The 19,597-nt window shown below is 39.2% G+C and overlaps 1 protein-coding gene across 1 annotated transcript in view; it reads right to left on the reverse strand.

Moving 5' to 3' along the window:
• MAP1B (microtubule-associated protein 1B) overlaps window positions 1-18,641 on the reverse strand; it is a 68,696-nt gene extending 50,055 nt beyond the window's left edge. Inside the window, exon 1 of the mRNA XM_010006376.1 lies at window positions 18,545-18,641. The gene's annotated coding sequence lies outside the window, so the exon portion shown is untranslated. The remainder of the gene's footprint in view (window positions 1-18,544) is intronic.
• Between the last annotated feature and the right edge of the window lie 956 nt (window positions 18,642-19,597).

Below are 19,597 nucleotides of genomic sequence, written 5' to 3' on the forward strand. Positions count from 1 at the left end.
CTTTGGGGTTATCTTGTTTTAAAAGCTATCTCAAAACAGATTTGGCACAAGAAACAAATTGAAGCCTTTTATAACATCTGGAGTGATTTGGAGCTCTTTTCTTGCAGCCTTACCTGGATGATGTTCGATCAGGAAATAAAGAAAAGTGGGCAAACTTGGCTCTCATTTTAATGCCTGCATCAACTTTGGCTTCTGTGATCTGTACTTTTTCACTGAGAGAGCAAAAAATCAGCTGGTAGCTGTGAAAACTGAGGGGTCTCTGGCTAACCCCTTCTTAGGTGGAGGGACATTCTCATTAAACACTTGAGGCTGTCAGAAGATATGCGACCAGGTACCCCAAGAGGTCTGAACAGACCATAGCCCCTACCCCAAAGGGAGCTGACTGGGGGCATTTTGCTGGAAAGAGAATGCTAAGGTGCAAAAAAGGAAGCAAAAATTCCCTCTTCCTCTTCAGCACTTCTGCCACTAGCAGACAACCAAAAAAATAAATAAATTTAAAATAAATTTAAAATAAATAAATAAATGAAAATTCCTGGAAAGTGTTCCAACATGAAAATATTGTAAAACTGGACATAAGTAAATGTAAAGGAATTGAAATATACTCTCTCAGCCCATGCATTAGTGAATTATAAGACAACAGTAAATTTCTGCCATTTTATTATTTTATAGCCATGGGGGACACCTAGAGATTTCATTGTAGGTGAGTAAAAGCCATCAAGTCTGCCCGCTTACCACTATCTTCTGCTTGATATATTCCTTAGCCCCTACCATTCCTCCCCCCAGAGCTGCTGTCACTAACACATCACTCCTCCTCTGCCTTAGAGGATGGAATCTGCAGCCTCTGGGAGGCTGATCTATTCATCATCTGGCAGACAATATTCTCAAAGGCAATTCCATTAGCAATATCAATCCCAGTGACAAAGTACCATCTTTTACGTGTCTGGTTTCCAACCACACAGACATAAGTGCTCTGCTGGGCCCCTTTTTTTTGAGAATGGAAATCACTGACCTTGTACAAGTTGTGTTTATTACCCATTTTCTTTCAGTCAGCAGGGTTGACCCAAGTTTTGCCTTAAAAAAAAGGCCTGTATCCTTTGGTGACAAACACGCTGGTTTGGCTGAACTAAGAAACCTAGTAACAAATTCTCAGCTCTCCACATAAGGGGGGGAAAAATAAATTTGAAAATAACTGATCTGAAGCTGTACTTTAAAAGATTAATCTTTCAAAATAAGGTTGAGAAGATTGCAAAAGAACCTTTGCAAGCTATTGGAGCTCTGCACTGAACTTCACATTACTACTGTTGTTAAAATGAGAAAAGTAATCCAGTGAAAATTAAATTAACAACTTCCACATGAATGTCTCTGGGCATAATTAAGATCATAGAGAGTCACACTGCTTCATCGTAAATTGATCTGAACAAGGTAGTAAATACCTACTGCCTTTCTAGTGTTTATAAAAATATTCTGCATTACCAGTGTTTCTGAAACAGGCTGGCTGAACTGATTATTTCCCTAAATACACAGACAAAAGGTAAATGCTCCAGTGCTTTCCAGTGGCAGAATCCATCCTCCTGTACTTTTGCAGCAGGCAAAATAACCCTGATTAAATTAATCAGTGTCTCCAGCTACTGTTGTGCTCATTATCAACCCTCTAACATTGTATGTCTAAAGATACATTCTTAAGTGCAACAATTGTAGGCATTGGTTCATTAGCAAGTATAATCAACATGGGTCATCAAAAGTATATTGCATGCATAACAAATACAGCCAATTAGTAAACCAACAGAGGAAATATCTAAGATCTACAGCAGGTTGATCTATATGATGTAATATTTCATTAACATAATTAGAAGAAGATGTATAATCACTTAATTTTCCACCTTCTTTCGTCTAAAGGCCAGAGATACTCTGCTGCTTTCTGCAGAGAGCTCATGCCCTGACTCGCAAAATGTCAGGTGAAATTAGACTGTGTAATGAAGAAAATGTTATTTAGATGTGATACACTCCCTTTAGAAATCTTGCTTATTACAGACAGGCAGTGTAATTACATATACTCATGAACTGTCCTTAATTAGAATGACAAAGTGTCAGCATTGGTGAGACCTCTAATGCACCTAATATTAAATGAATACAGCTAAAGAATATTTTTAGGACCATCACCATTTGAAAAAAAACAACACAAGGGGATGCTTGATACCAATAAAATTGCATTTTTCCCCACAAAGATTAAAAAACACTCAGCATTTAATTTCTTTTCTCTTTTTTTGGGAAGAGAAATCCTGTGAGTTTTAACATTTTCTCTTGACAAAGAAATGTAAAGATTGCCATTAGATTTCCATTGGAAGCTTCCATGGTCTTTCATGATAGGCAGAGCTGCATTATTTTTCTTTTTTTTTGGATTAATGGAGGTACATTTTAAGTCTGGAACATTTCATTTTCTAAGGGAGTTGCACTAAAAGGAGAACTCTTACTAGATGTCAATTAACTGACGTATGCCTGATGATAGTTCCAAGCTGTGCAAATGCACAAGTATTCTTTCTTAACTTAAGCAAAAAAGTACTTACTTATGGAGAACAGGAATAATAAATGTTTTCACTGAGATCAAGACCAAAATTCTGACTGATTTTGAAAAGGAGCAGTTTCGTATACAAGACTTTTCTTCTACAAATCCAGGTTATATTAAAGACTTCAGCAAAGAAAAGGGAGGTAAATTTATGCTGAACTAATAAATCAGTTTAAACACACTTTTTGAATTACTGACTGAGGGCCTTTACTGTATTTTTTTTTTGAGATGGCTACACTTCTACAAAGGTACTATACTCTGTTTAGACTGGACATTAGGAAATTTTTTCACAGAAAGAGTGGTTAGACACTGGAATAGGCTGCCCAGGGAGGTGGTGGAGTCACCATCCCTGGATGTGTTTAAGGATGGTTTGGATGTGGTGTTGGTGGATGTGGTTTAGGGGAGAACTTTGTTGAGTAGGGATCATGGTTGGACTTGGTGATTCCAAGGGTCTTTTCCAACCTGAATAGTTCTATGATTCTATGATATGACATTAACCTGAAATATGCAAATTTTAAAACAGAAATATTTATAATAAATAGTATTATAAACTTGTATTTTAAAAAGTTATCTATAAGGAATACACACATGAATGTAAATAGTAAACTCAACCATGTAAATAAAGCTTAGAAAGAGAAATGTTTGTTTTCTGTACAAATTGTATAATTTCCTCTTTACTAGTTGACATCACAGGGTCTTTCACCTTGACTTTTTCTGTTGAAAAGTTTTGATTTATGGCTTCTGTTTCAACTCCTTTGTGAATCCTCATAAATTAGCAGATTTTGCATATTCTTCCAACATGGTCTCTAAAGAGAAAACTGCCTTCCTCGCACAGAATGCTAAAATTATTTTTTTTGGGGAAAAAAAAAAATTATGAAAAAATGGATCAATGATTACTTGATCATGCAGGCTCTCCTCAAGTGGCATTTAATGGACAGCCAGTGTAAACCTGGCTACGTACACAAGCATTTAGAAGACTGGACCACTTTATACTCAACATTTCACATCAAAATTGGATAATCAGAATAAATTTTATGCAATTAAGCTATCCAAAGTTCATCCTAGCACACTGGTAATATATTCCTCTATAGTTACATATTTCTGTTTGGGCTTGATAATTTTTAGGCAAAGCCTTGACCCATTTTACATCCTCCCTTCCACTCTACACTGCTGCAAGGGATGGAGAGCAGACCCTGAGCACAGCTCTCTCTATCAAAACTATGTAGCAGATGAGAAGAGTAAGGCATAATAACACAGCCAAGACTAGAGAGAATACAATCTGTCAGTGCTAATCCTTTTTAATATTCCACTTCGCTCCAGAGAGGACTTAATTGTTTCTTAAATGGCTCTAGGGCCTCTGAATGAGCAAACCTGTCTAACAAAGCAGACATTTTATTTGAAAGAATCTTTATAATAAATATTGATCTATCATATCTGTAGATCATTCTGGAGTCATAGCAATTTCTCCTTGTCTAGTTAAACTGTGCTAATATGAAAATGTGGGCCAAGCCCATAAGGCACAACAGATCTGCGGAGTGTGGAAATGCCTGGAAGTTCTGAGCTCTGGGAAGAAAGGCAGGGAGGCACATGAACTCTGCCTGCATGCTAATGAGGTCCATCAGATCACAATCCATACAGATGCAGCCAGGCAGAGGCAGGGATGGGCCCAGCAGAGGTGACAAAAAGCAAAAGACTATTCCTTGCTCCTTCTCTTCCCCCTAGGATTTGAAGGTCATGTCAGTCACTAAGCCAAACTCAGACAGGTAAACAAAATGATATTTACTTCATCTCCTCATGGCATTTTAACTTTTATGCTGTAAGTGTTCCTGGACTGGCAAGATAGTTTTAGCGAACATAAAACACACATTTCCACAGACACGTGGCAGTGTTTGAAAACATTTCACTCCCACTTGACATGGAGCTTTGTTGGAGATGGCAGACAATATTTCATCAGCTTTTCTCACACTTTGCACAGACACTCAGCTTCCGACAGAGATTTAGGTCTAATGGAAGTCAATTGATTTATTACCAACTCCAGCACCACCCAGACTTGCAAGGAAACCACAAGAGAGAATTGCTGGGCTTTGTATCAAGTGGTGCCACAGCAACCCAGCAGTGTAGCATTTCATTTTGCCGTTACAAACTATGGACCAGCTCCCCACAATCTCCCTCCAACTGTCTATAGATGGTATCTACAAACTGCAATTCTTCAACAGCACTCCAATGCTGCCCTAAGGAGGAACTCTTCTGTTTTCAGTAAAATTACTAGTAATTTACACTTGTTAAAAGCAGAATTCGTGAAAGTGATCTAGTAATCACAACTTAGGATAAACTGATGGTTATGTTTTTTAATATTTTTGCTTTTTTGTTTGTTGCTTGCATTGGTTTTTTTCCTAATAAGTGGTAATAGACAGCTGCTCCCTGTAAGTATCCAGAGTCCTGCTACTTTGTCCACAATTAAATCAACTGCAGAGTATTTGAATGGCCATTTACCAGTATTTGCAGATATCAAAAGGCTTTCCCCATGCAGATGTATGTGGGTGTTCAGTTTCATAAAATAGTCCTCACATTTGTTTTTTTAATAGAACTCAGAAATCTGATGGAGTTACACAAATTGGTGAGTGACTAATCTCAGCTTTTCATCTTTAGTGTTATTTTCAAATCAAGTTGAGCGATCCCTGTAGTGATTACTTTCTAACATCTGGCTGGTAGCTTATCTGAAGAGAGTTGGTGGCCTCATTTTGAGTTCTAATGAAGACCACGCTGCATAAATCACTGATGCTGGATTCCCTACTGGCACACTTGGCAGAGCAGTCCTTTATGGGAAGCTGAAGCAAGACAAAAATAATTAAATATCATTACATTCCTGCAACTGAATAATCCAGATAAAGGATTGTCCACAGCACCTGAGTGTGACAGCCACAGATAAAACTGAGGGCCACGGTTAAGGAATAAACTTCAGGTCTCTTGATTTAGGGTATATCATGTGTTCTATGGTAACTGAAAGCCATTGTTTGTTTGGGCTTTTTTCCACCTCCAAGAAAGGTAAAAGGCCACACTGGGATTTAACATGTAGGAACAAGTTTTTTAGATGGACGATACTGAAATGCTTTGTCAAACTACACACTACCGTATTCCTGTGTTCCTAACAAACAGTTATAACATAGACTGAGTCAAAGGGAAAAAGTATGAGATCTACTAAACTTGACAAGTGAGTCTGAGTCTACTTGTTCAGGTCTCAGGTCTTTTTTTCCATGTTGTGCTCTAAATAAAGCATGGGAGAGGAAGCACCACTGTACATTTAGTTGTGGTTATATTGCAGCTTCAAAACAAGGGAAGCTCAGGTCTCTTATGGACATTCTGAAAATACAGAGAATAAATTATATGTAAGGCTGATTTCCTCCGCTCTAACTACAGCATGTGCTAATGTTTGCACAAATATAGCTGTATGTATAACAGTCTTGCTCTTCTCCCTACTGGCTCTGCAGAGTTAATGCAATGTCAAGCATTTTCATAAATGATCACAATCTATGGTCTTCAAACTGAGAGCGCTCTTGCTCTGCATGAGCTACACTCTGCTTTTCCTTCATTGAGTATGAGAGATCTGAAGTTTGTCACACTGACAGATTTGTCCTTCACTGTCAGCAGAGCTGAATTGTCTGATATTTAAATTTCAAACAAGATCTCGGAGCAAATTAGAAACATGTGTCTCATATTAAGCACTATGACCTAAAAACAGTACAGAAGTGATCACATAGACTTTAGTGTGTGCTCATTTACTGCACAGCAGAAAGGCTGGGCATTGAGAATGCCACCTACTGGCAAAAAACCACGAGGGAGTTTAATTCAGTGACAGACAATTTCCAAAAAAGGGAAATATGATGTGGGTTGTTAGTTTGCTTGGGATTTGTTGGTTTTCTTTTTTGTTTTATTTTGGGCTTTTCTGTTGGTTTGGGTTTTGGTTTTTTGTTGTTTTTTTTTCAATTGCTCATTTCAAGTTTTTTTTTATATCAAGTAGTGGTAACTGCATGATATGATGCTGAATTTTATGTAGAAATTTTGTTGGGAATGAGTTTTGAACCCTAAGCATATTATTAAAACTTGACTTTGTACCAGGAAAGGGTAATGTTTGAAAACAGTAACAATTTAAAAGACATCAGACATAATAAGAAAATTCAAATACAGGGGCAAGACTGAGATTGCTCCTTCATTCCTATGCATCCCTTTATTTCACAGGATTTCAAAAAAAGACTCTCAAGGGTTCTTTAAATATTTGGTGCTAATATTCAGAGCCTAAAACTTTGACACTAAGATCTGAAGAAGCATCAGAGTCAGCACCGAATCTGTTTGTTATTTGCTGTCAGCTATAGCAACCACAATTTCAAGCTTTCCATGGCCAATTTGTGATTTGATCACCAATAGTCATCTCAGTGGAGAGTATCTGTGCTGTTAACTCCACTTAGAAAAGATTAACTGCTGTCACAGTACTACAGCAAGGCAGATCCATGTAAGCTACATCTCTGCTGGTTTGAAAACATCTTCTCTGGTTTTCCCACCCAGTGACTATTGATGAGATTTTTTTATTGTCTCCTGTTCACGACTAGCCAACAACCTGGTTAACTAGATTATCTAATAAAGAGAAGTTTGTCTAATTTTTACTTAATATTATCTGAGAGTCTCCCATTTTTGCAAGTAAGCCACAAACATGAAAGGGAGTAATACTTGGTGGGGTTGAGCTCCAAGTTTGGTCTAAATCTAATTTGATCATTGCCCATATTAAGTTAATAGTCACTAACAAAAAGACAACAATCTGCTCAAGAGGAAGAACAAAAAAAACTTGGCAGTGCCAGAAGTAGTTGCCAATATATTTAATAGCAGAGGGAAGACAAAAGTAGAACCAGAAAAAATATACAAAAAAAACCAAACAAAAAAACAACAAAAAAAACCCCAACCAAACAAAAAAAGCCATCACTGGTTACCAGAGACATCCCTGACTACAGCTTTTTCTAAACTCATATCTTAAAAAAAGTAAGCATTCCTTTGTGGTTAGATGTGGTGTGGCTCTAAGAAAGGCATGAAACCTGGAAGTGCCAGAACTTGCTGACAATATACCATTGACATTTTACCACTAAATTACCATGACTTACAGTGACACACGGGAAGATTGCACGAGAAACAGCATAGTGAAAGGAAAACAGTGTCACATAGAATGAATACAAGCTTCTCTGTAGCCTTGAAAACATCTGCTAATATTAAAACAGAATTTCACTCATTTTAGGAAGCAGAAGGGAATATGATGCAATACTTAAAGTAAGCTGAAGAAATAAAAAAAAGTAAATCAGGAAAATGGAAAATGTAGTTTAGGAAATTAGTGACATTGAATAAAGCATTTGATCTATACTTTGTCCATGCAAAAACTGTCCTTGAAGACAGCAGAGCTGCCTCTGAAACATAGCAGTAGAGCCCTGCCCTATCAGAGCTGTGGCAAAGCTATATACTGATGTGATGAGGCACTCTTGATGCTCTTCTGCGACGTCCATCACTGATGAAATAATTCTGTTCCCAACCTGCATAGGGTTGCACTGTCCTGGGTAGAGGTACCAGCTCATCTGGAGCTTGAAGGGTAGATCTATACAGGGCTACCTTGCACCACCACTCTTTCACTTCCAATAAAGAAAGCTTTTGGAGTGGCCCCTTCTTTTAAAGTAATCTCTGTTTTTTTTGTGACTGCAAGTCAAGACAAGAAGGGAGAAAATGTTTCCATGCCAGGACAGGACCATTGCCCTGGAATGAATATGCCACACTAACTCCTAGCATCCCGGAAAGCAGCAGGCATTATGTTAAAAACACATTTGATTCTCAGAACACTCTACAAAAGCCTGACAAGCACAGGAGGACATGAGTAATTTCATAGATATCCAGCTGTTTCCAGCATCAGCAGGGTAAAAGACTCAAGTTAGGTGTGGACTGAAAGTCAGAGGAGTATCAACTCTGCAAATGCTTAACATGCTGTGTGAAACTAAAAGAAAAAAAAAAAAAAAGTAGAGACCTCTAAAATAAAGTAAATGTCTGTGTTTCTTCCAGGTTCTCTGAAAGAAATGGATTCTTTAGCCCATCATTTCCTTGCAGATGAGACTAATTTAATTACAAATGGTTTATACAGGCCATGAAAAAAAAAAAAAAACACAAGTCAAAAGTATAACTTTTTTAGGTGAAGTATATGAGGATATAGAATACACTCTCAATAAGTTTGCAGACATCAAATTGAGTGGGAGTGTTGATCTGCTTGAGGGTAGGAAGGCTCTACAGACGGACTTAGACTGGATTGATGGGCTGAGTCCTGCACTTGGGGCAACCCCAGGCAATGCTACAGGCTTGGGTAAGAGTGGCAGGAAAGTCACTGAGAGGAAAAGGACCTGGGGGTGTTTGTTGACAAGTAGTGCTGTATATGAGCCAGCAGTGTGCTCAGGTGGCCAAGAAGGCCAACAGCATCCTGGCTTGCATCAGAGACAGTGTGGCCAGCTGGAGTAGGGAACTGATTGTCCCCCTGTATTTGGCACTAGTGAGGCTGCATATTCAGTACTGTGTGCAGTTCTGGGCCCTCCACAACAAGAAAGAGGTTGAGGTGCTGGAGCAGGTGCAAAGAGCAACTAGGCTGGTGAAAGGCCTAGAGAGAATAAATCTTATGAAGAGCAGCTGAAGGAAATGGGGCTGTTTAGTCTAACGAAAAGGAGGGTAAGGGGAGACCTCACTGCTGTCTACAACTACCTGAAGGCCATTGAAGTGCTGGTCCCCTCTCACAGGTAAATAGTGATAGGGCAAGAGTGAACAGCCTAAAGCTACACCAGGGAGTTTTAGGCTGGACATTAGGAAACATTTTTTCTCCGAAAGGGTTGTCAGGCATTGGAACAGGCTGCCCAGAAAGGTGGTTGAGTCACCATCCCTGGATGTGTTTAAAAATTGTATAGGCGTAGTGCTTGGTGATATAGTTTACTGGTGAACATGGTAGAGTGGGGTTAAAGGTTGTATTAGATGATCTTACAGATCTTTTCCAACATATATGATTCTATGATTCCATGAAGTATGGCTCTTATCCATGATTGTATTATATTGTACAATGGTAGAATAGTAAGTCTATACCAAGGAAAACTGAATGCTTTCTAACTCCTCTTTCCTTCAACTACTGTCTATAAATAGTGAAAGATCCAGATCCGTTAGCATAGCCTGATAAAGGGGTTTCCCCCACTCAGCACCTCCTCCTAACCAATTAATGTTATCAGATCCTTCTATTCAACACAAAATGAGAAAGTTGTCAAGGTCTCCTTCCATATTATAATCCCCTACTTGACATACAATGACATTATCCCACCAAAGCTAGAGAGAAATTGTAATTCTTGTTGTTCTTACTGGCTTTAGTAGGTACAGAGGACTGTTAGGTGCACAGCAACTATTCCCATTAGAGATACTTCAGGAATGCAACTGGTACAGCCAAACTATTTATGCAGTTGAGTCAGTGCTTTGATCAAAGGGTCCTGTCCTTACTTTTAAAGAGTTGCATTTCAATTCGGATTTCTCTTTTTGGTGACTTCCATATCTTCCATGTGTTACATGCAAAGGTGGCACGTTATTAATATGATCCAGAAATTAATGTTGTAGGACACAATAAAAAGTAGAGAGAATATAATTTCAAGCTTTTTTATACATAGTGGATTGAAATGTAAAAAGAATGGCATTCCATAATACAATTATTCCAAGTGGGCAGAAAGATTAAAAATTATTAGGTTTTTAGGAAATGTTAAATGTACAAAAGCCTAATTAGTATTGAAAAATATTTAAATCTTCCAAGTCTAATGAACTTTTAGAATCTGAGCTTTGCAGCTAGTAATGCTACGTCTGAAAAATTCAATAGTGCTAGACAAATGATTATGAGTAATATAATTACATTATTAGCTTGCGACAAGCATTAAATCCTATCCAGAGATACTCCTGAAGGTATTGCTTCTATTTGTATTTAAAGTACTAGTCATATAGAAAATAATTATATATATTTTTATTCATTCATTCATTCATTTATTTTTACAGTTTGTTTAAAACTCCCTGTAGGTTCTGAAAGACAATTTTTCAAAAACTTAATTTTGTCTTACATTAGCAACCATTTTTTAATCTTAAGCAGATTAATTCCAACTGATAGAATAGCCAGGAACCAGAACAGTCATGTCCATACATTTATGAGTCTATGCTGCACACAGAGACAGTGTGCAAACCCTGGTCATCAGGAGCACTGCCTTCCCTTGTTACTCCAGGAAGAGACTGCCATCAGTGACTACAATCCAAAAGTAACCATCATGTCTTTTTGGTGGAGCTATCTGGGGGTTTGATGCAAAACCATAAGCCTCTGTTACAGAACTATCCAGAACTATCACTATTTGTCACTATTACTGACTAAAGTGTGTACCTTCCCTACCTGTACTCATAGGGACTGTGAGGTACTATGGGATACTCACAGCAATTTACAGACAGGACCTGGATCTGTGGCCAGCATTAATGCATCTCTTGCCTTTGACTCTACAAGGTAGTTGTCAGCTTGAGCTCCTGTAGCAGCAGCCACCCTGGCAACTCTCATTCTACAGCTGGCCACACGGATGAACATGTGCTCCCCATTCCACTTGTCTACAGACAAGGAGTGTCTTCCCTGGGTCTGGTCCTATTATTGAATACAGTGGTAGGCAACTCACTGCAAACAAGGCACCATTTTTATCTGGCAAGAAAGAATTGAAAATGTTCATTTTCTCCCTTGTTATGTGAAAATTCGGTCCTTGTTCTACCTTAAAAATAGATACTATTTCCTCTAATTCAAAGTCCAATACTTCAGTGGCCTTTGGCTCAAGCCTTTTCTCACTATAAAGTGTAATTATGAACATTTCTCCTAAGTGACTGATAAACTACCAGGAAGTAACAGAAAATATAGGCAATCAAAAAAAGATCAAACATAAACAAAAATAAAAACGTTGCCCATGACAAGCAGAAACTAGATTAAAAAGCAGCAATTGTTACACATTAATTACAAATCCATGATGGAAGAGATAAGAGGTAGGTCATCTGTAAATAATTAAATATTGCTGAAACCTTCAGTTTCAGACATCCCACATAGACAAAATGTAGGAAAGACTGAGGAGTCTAGTAGGGAACAAATAAAAAATTGTAATTCTGTAATTTTTTGTTAAATAAGCTTTAACAAAACAATCCTTGTGAATATACCACTAGGTATGCTGAATTATCATTCTAATAAAGTGGAATGGGGATTAAAATTTCATAATGGAGTTAAAATTCTATCATTATTCACAACTAACTTAATCCCATGGCTCTGGTAGCTGCCTCACCTAGGTCAAAAACCTGCTCCCTAGTAGTTTTAGGACAAATGAACTCACTGCATATACTTGTGATTCAAGGCATTTAAAAATAACCTCTCAGTCGTTTTGCTGACTCATGTTAACAGTTTAGCATCAGCAGGTACTGGTGTTTTGGCAGCAATGTAACTTCATGCTAATTTTCTATGAGATCATTCCTAAAAAAGCAGAAATGGAAGTAACTGCCAGAATGATTGTCACATTACTAAAACCGTTTTTTCACTGGGGAGGGAAAAAACCCAGTAACTTCCATTTCTGGAATTTTGATTAGTACTAAGAAAGGAAGGCTTTGACAATTGATGTATTTGAAGACACAGGCTGTTACACTGTAATCCTCTCCTGAGCCACCAAAATCCTAGCACAAAGAAAAGCTTGGGAGCGGATGGGTGGGCTGTGTCCCCCAGGCGAGTCCCCTGAGGGCCTCGGGGGTCCCCAGCCTTGCATTGCCAGGCAGCCCCAACGTTGCAGCCCTGGATCACTGCAGCAAACCCTGCGGGGACACCACCCACAGCTGCAGCAGTGTGAGTCAGCTCAGCTCCCTTTCCAAGTCCTATTCTGCCTCCATTTTCTTTCTTCCAAGGCACAAATACTTTAAGACACAAAACATGTCTGGTAGCCAACTAAAATTACCCTCTCCAAACATATAATGAGATAAAATGCCTCCATTAAACAGCTATTCCAGCAATTACTCTTTGATAACTGAAGAATCATATTTATAGGATGTTCCTAAATGTGCAGACCAGAGTCCCTGAGATTTTAAATGAAATTCCTAGGCACTTAGTGATGGTACTCTGATACCAGCTGATAAATTTAGTCATGGCTTCTTGGATCTTTTTCTTTCTTTTTAAGTGATAGGTTTCACTCAAGTACCTGTGTCCTCTTACTTGACAATTTTTGATGAACTGCAGTTTTCAGGCAGACAGCAAGCACTACAACCATGCCCTTTAGGTTTTAATGGCAACTCCATAAGCGCACATTGCAAAGTACTGGGTGTGTTTAGAACTGCTGATGCAAAGAGGTCATTGAGAACCTCAGTCTTCTCAATATCCTGCATAGCTAGGTCTCCTGTTTCCTTCAGCAGAGGGCCTACATTTTCCTTGGTTGTCCTTTTATCCTCAACATACCTATAGAGGCGATTCTTAATGCCTTTTACATCCATCTGGAACTTGTCTCTCCTCACCTGATCCCTGGCTGCTCAGGCACCCTCTCTGTAATCCTCCCAGGGTACCTGCCCTAGCTTCCAATGTTTGTATACTTCCTTCTGAAGTCTGAGCTTTTCTACGACCTGCTTGTGTCCCTGCTGGCCACCGTGGTGTCCATGAAATACTACTCAAGCAATGCTACTTTATACTTTCTCCTGTTACAAAGAATGCTTATCTGTAGGAGATGTACTTTCCATCTGATCAGTACCTGTAGGTCTCCTGTTGCCCATAAGTCAGGGGCTGGTGTCTGCACTGATTTAGGTGTTTCCTTCCTTACACGTGCTCAAGACTTTATTTTCACCAGCCTGCTTGTGGAGTGTATGACATGATCAATGTCTCCTTGGCAGCCACTTGACTCATGAGCAGCAGTGGGCAAGTGCTCCAGCCTCATTGCAAAGGCCACAGCAGGTGAAAGCAGGGAGCTGGCAGATGCAGTTGCTAAGCCTCTATCCACCATATTTGAGAGGCCATGGTGATCTGGTGAGGTTCCCAACAATTGGAAAAAAGGGAACATAGCCCCTGTTTTTAAAAAGGGGAAAAAGGAAGATCGAGGAACTACAGGCCAGTCAGTCTCACCTCTGCGCCTGGAAAGACCATGGAACAGATCCTCCTGGAAAATCTGCTAAGGCACATGGAAAATAAGGAGGTGACTGGTGACAGCCAACATGGTTTCACTAAGAGCAAGTCATGGCTGAACAATTTGTGACCTTCTATGACAAGGCTACAGAGATGGTGGATAACGGCAGAGCAACCGATGTCATCTACCTGCATTGTGCAAGGCATGTGACACTGTCCGACATGACATCCTGATCTGCAAACTGACAAGGCATGGATTTGACAGATGAACCACTTAGTGGATAAGAAATTGGCTGGATGGCCACACCCAAAGAGTTGTGGTCAATGGCCCAATGTCCAGATGGAGGCAGGTGATGAGTGAGGTTCCTCAGGGGTCAGTAAGACCAGTGCTGTTCAACATCTTTGTTGGAGACACGGACAGAGGGATTGAGTGTATCCTCAGCAAACTATGTGGTGTGGTTGACACCCTAGAGGAAAGGGACGCCATCCAGAGGGACCTTGACAGGCTGGAGGAGTGGGCCAGTGCCAACCTCATGAAGTTCAATGAGGATGAGTAAAGGGTCCTGCACCTGGGTCAGAACAACCCCAGGCACAAATACAGGCTGGGGGAGAATGGCTGGAGAGCAGTCCTGAGGAGAAGGACTTGGGGTTGGTAGTAGATGAGAAGCTCGACATGAGCTGCCAGTGTGTGCTGGAGCCCAGAGAGCCAAACACATCCTGGGCTGCATCAAAAGAAGTGTGGCCAGCAGGACCAGGGAGGGGATTCTGCCCCTCCACTCTCCTCTGGTGAGGCTACAATCAGAGTACTGCATACATCTCAGGATAAGCCCTCATCACAGGGATGACAAGGAGCCATTGGAGAGGGTCCAGAAAAGGGCCATGAAGATGATCAAAGGGCTGGAGCACCTCTGCTATGATAACAAACTAAGAGAATTGCGGCTGTTCAACCTAGAGAAGAAAAGTCTTTGGGGAGACCTTATGGTGGCCTTCCAGTACCTGAAGGGGCTACAGGAAAGCTGGGGAGGGGCTTTTCACCAGAGAGGCCAGTGGTAAGACAAGGGGTGGTGGTTTTAAACTGAAAGAAGGGAGATTAAGGTTAGACATCAGGAAGAAATTATTCACGAGGAGGGTAGTAAGGCACTAGAATAGGTTGCCCAGGGAGGTTGTTGATGCCCCATCCCTGAAGGTGTTTAAGGCCTGGTTGGATGAGGCTTTGTGCAAACTCTAATGGGAGGTGTCCCTGTTGGAACCTGATGATCTTTAAGGTCCCTTCCAACCCCAACCATTCTATGGTTCTTAGAAGGTTAGGAGTAAGTAGCTACTGAACAGCTTTTTAAATAAAATGGATTTCCATCTAGGCAGGGGCTTGAATATGCACCAATGCAACAGTCAAGTATCCCCTTGTGGAAACTGAAGGACAAAATGGCAGGTCTGGAAGTCTTGCAGAAGGTCCTCAGTTGCTTCACCTTCCCACATCCCCATCCCAAAAACCATTTAATTAGTCTTTTCTGAAGCTGCTTTATGCAGCTGAATTATTTATATTTTTTTTTAATTAAGAAAAGACTGGTAAGTACAACTGCAATTTCAACAGATCTCTTTCCGTTACACTCCACTTGCTCTGCCCCACTACCAGATACTCAGTTCCTTTACCAGCATGTACATGTTACAACTCGTCGTTTGAATTTTTTGTCCTTGTGATGTTAACATAAGATGGAAGTTATTGCTACATGACAGAGAAAACAGAGGGAAGCACTGGAGTACTCATTTAAAGTCATGTTGCCTGTTGTCTTGGCAACCAGTTACTCATTTTTCACCAGCACCTGACAACAATGTCTTTGCAAGATCTGGTATAATTAAGGAGTCTGCTAACTCAGCTGCTTCAAAAGGTATCAGAAAAGATCGGCTGGCATTGCCATTCTCTCTCCTATTTTTCAGGAACCATAAATCATCCATAAATTGCTCAACAGCTGAATGTAGGATGCACAAACACCACTGTGACAATCCATTCCCTTGAAAAGAGCATAAAAAGAGTGTTGACATTCAGTCACGCTCCCTGCAGTATCAATATGTACATTGCTATTCACTACACAGGGAGAAGGATTAGACCTCAAATTCCTCAAGCAGAAACACGTGAATGCTTTGACAGACATTCTCTCGTATGTCTCTCCTTCAACACCACAGGCTTGTGACCTGGGGAGAGGGATGGCCCCATTTCCTCAAAGCTTCCCTTTGGAGAAAGAGTTATACTATTCACACTGCTGCTGTGTGTATCCTCAAGCTGCTTGGAGAAGCATACAAGCATGTACTGAGCCAGCACTGCAATTACCATAATTAAACATTATAATCAAACAGGCTTCAGCCAGCAGTCAGACCTGGCTACAGTAGGAGCTGTGCAGACATACTAGATGACTCTGCCCTTTCTCAAGAGTAAACTGTCATTGTGAGAGCCACACCAAGAGCTCAGTCTCAAAGGACTAGGAAAAAAAAAAGGCTGTTTAATTACATCCCATAGATTCCCCCATCACCTGGGATGAATACCTTCCTCAGACAAAAGGTCACCTAGTTACCCTAATTCCACAGAATTCTGAGTTTGGGACCATAAGGCAGTACATACTTACAAATCATATCTTTAGCATGAACTTTTACCATTTCACTAGTTAAACACTCAAAATTCAACATTTGGGTGTTGTAACAGAAAACAAACATTCTGAAATTGTATTAACAAACAGCAACAAAAACCCTGCTTCCTACCAAACAGTAGTGAGGACAGAAACTAGCCTCATGCACATTCAACATCAGAGGACCACAGAGAGGAAATAAATTACTCTCTGATTTGGGCAGTGGGATTCAGGAGGTGCCAGTGGGCTTCCCCACAAAATTTTAGACAAGGAATTGGTCAAGAGGGCTACTTTTATTCCTGGATGTTCCCTTTTTCCAAGTTTCAGGCTCCTTTAATGCTCTTTCAACACAGATTTTGGCAGTTGACTGTTTAAAGATTGAGCAGTAGTGAAAAACATATTCATTACTGTTTGTTGTAGAGATGTTGATGAATTCCAGTCACATGCAATTAAGCTGTAATTCAGTCCAATAACAGACTAAACAAGCAAGTCTAGACAAACAAGAAAATCAACCAAAAGTAAAATTCCTAGAGAAAAATTCCTAGGGGGCTCTATAATATTTATGTTGCAAAAATTGGTGCATTATCTCTTTTTATTCATCATATGAAAGCAGAGTATTCACTTTATTTTAATTTGTGCAATGATACAAGGATGTATCATCTAAACAAGATAGCAAAAACAGACACACTGTAGTATTTTTCCTAAAGTAAAAGCACAGCATCTCCTTTTTCTCCCTGAAGTTATAAATTAAAGCATATCCATGTTAAAATATGGGATGCATTGCATCTTGCATTCATTGATGATAACTTCTGCTGATTTCACTTATCTGAACACCCTCTCTGTAAAACAAAGCAACAGTGTCACTGACAAGTTGAATTGGCTTCATGACATTTCAACTGAAATCAAAGACATGTTTTCTAGGCCTGAGGTTTACTCTCATGCAAATCAGGAACTATTGTCTTATTGGTCCTGTTGGTTTTCAAACCAGGGGAAGAATCAGAGGTTTGATGTTTTTATTTTTCTTTAGCAGTGTTTTACCCTCTATAGGTTTGAGGAGATATGGCAAAATCTGTTACAACCTATACTGCTAGAGGAAGAATTAGTTACACAAGACATTTTGGTACCTTATTCAAAAACATCAGATCAATGCTGTCATGCTAGCAAGACGTTATCTCTTTGTCAAGAGTGTACAGCAGCTGACCCAAGGAATGTGATGTAGTAGCATGATACAATATTTCACCATGCTTGAGAGATGTTCCTGAAGCTGGAATTTATAACACACTTCAGCATTAGGTTGTACTAGTCAATATGTATATGGCCACAATGATTTCACCAATGAAAGCAACTTCTAATCCTTTAAGAAGGTTATACATTCTTACATGAAAAACATTATTAATTTCACCCATGCTCACTCAGCATTTGTGTTAAAGTAATGAGATGTTAGAAAACTTAGCAAACACTTCACTGCCAAGCAACCAGAACAAAATAAAATTTTACACTTTACAAAACTGGATTTTTTTTTTTTTTGTTTTGCTTTATTGTATAAATCCTCTAAAGGAAGGACAGGCTTGGAGAAAAGGCAGAAAAAGAGATTTAGTCTTACGAGCCCTGTACCTTTCTAATTTCTTCTTACAAGCCCTATAAAGCTCCTGTGAGTGAAGATAGACCCTTCACCCCTCAGCTTTTCATGCCAAGGAAGAAAAAAGTCCAGACCCCTTGGGAAGAAACACAGGGCTTGAGCTGCACTTGTGTGACAACCAGGACACCTTTTGTGGCTGCATCAAACTGCAGAGCTAACCTTTCAAGATTTTTTTGTACACGTTCTACCTACCACTATATCAGTCTCTGGGACTATTAGATTGATGGTACGAAACTGTTTGGTGAAAAAGTGAGTTTTACTTAACCTCAACATGGCCCAAAAACTAACAGCTACTAGTGAAGTAATCATGGTGATATACGTGAAGCTAACCCAAAAGGCTGATTCTCTTAAAGATAAGTTGTGAGAAAGTTAAAACGAATCAGAAGTTTCAAACCATATTGTAAAAAATAAAGGAAAAAAAAATTAATTATAAAGAATCACAAATGAAAGTGGGCCATACAAGACCAGAATGTATTTCTTAATTCTGCTCTTTAAACAAATAAAACCAAAAACCAAGTCAAACATTTCCAAAAACTCACCTCGAACTTCAGGAGAGAATCGAGCTGAATGGCGAGACACAAAAAGTTTCAGTTCTTGATCCAAGTTGCACTCAACCAAGTTTGTGTCCCATGATCGGATTCCTAGAATTCAAAAAAACAAAACACATCTAGCTTGGTATGTGAGCACTGGAAGCTCTAGCTGAGTATTCCTTCATTTGCATACATGCTATTTCCATATGTCTAAATTCCAAGCCCAGCCTCTCCTCCTTTCAAGGCACACAGCTATCTTTTGGAAAGTGCTGAGTTCTCACAAAGAAAACTCTGGACAGGAATCAGTCACAAGCAAAACAAACTTCCCTTTTCCAAAGGGTGATCATCCTTTGATGTCACAACTTTAGGACTGCTAGCCCCACCTTCTAGTAGCCACATTATGAGATGTTACTGATGTTCCTGGATTGATGCTAAAATACCAATACATTGGTTTATAAAACCAAAAGAGTGAATCACTTGGAGGACACTTTAGTCATATTGCAGGAACACTGTACTTGCCCCTCAGAAAAAAAAAAAAGCATCACCTAACATGTTGCAAATTAATATTTAAATACAAAGTATTAAATTGTTGACTCCTTCATTCAAAAGCTTTGACACAGTCCATATTAAAAATAAGATTTAAATTATTTTTTATTTATGAATATAAAAATTTTAGTTTTGAGATTTTAAAATGCTATATTTGATCTTTTTCTGTTAAAAACTGAACAGCATGTCTGTATTGCCCACCATTTTTTCCCCCCTAGATACTTTGAAAATGAGACACTTTACACATATATGACCAAAAAAAATTATTATTCAAAAAATATTTTTAAGGATTGAAATATGACCAGGAAAAAAAATAAATCATTGCACCCAAAATGTTAAATTTTTAATTTATTTCCAAAAGACTGTGATGACTCAGTAAAAATAAACAAATAACAGGAGAACATGCTTAACATTTTTCTATAATATTCTTGTTTTGAAATTACTCTGAAAAATCTTATAATTTTGAAAAATTAGTCACTTGCACCACAGGTAAGTACAGGCACTGCTGCAATTTTG

Source organism: Chaetura pelagica, unplaced genomic scaffold (assembly GCF_000747805.2).
Source record: "Chaetura pelagica isolate M959 unplaced genomic scaffold, ChaPel_1.0 scaffold559, whole genome shotgun sequence".
NCBI classification, from domain to species: Eukaryota; Metazoa; Chordata; class Aves; order Apodiformes; family Apodidae; genus Chaetura; species Chaetura pelagica.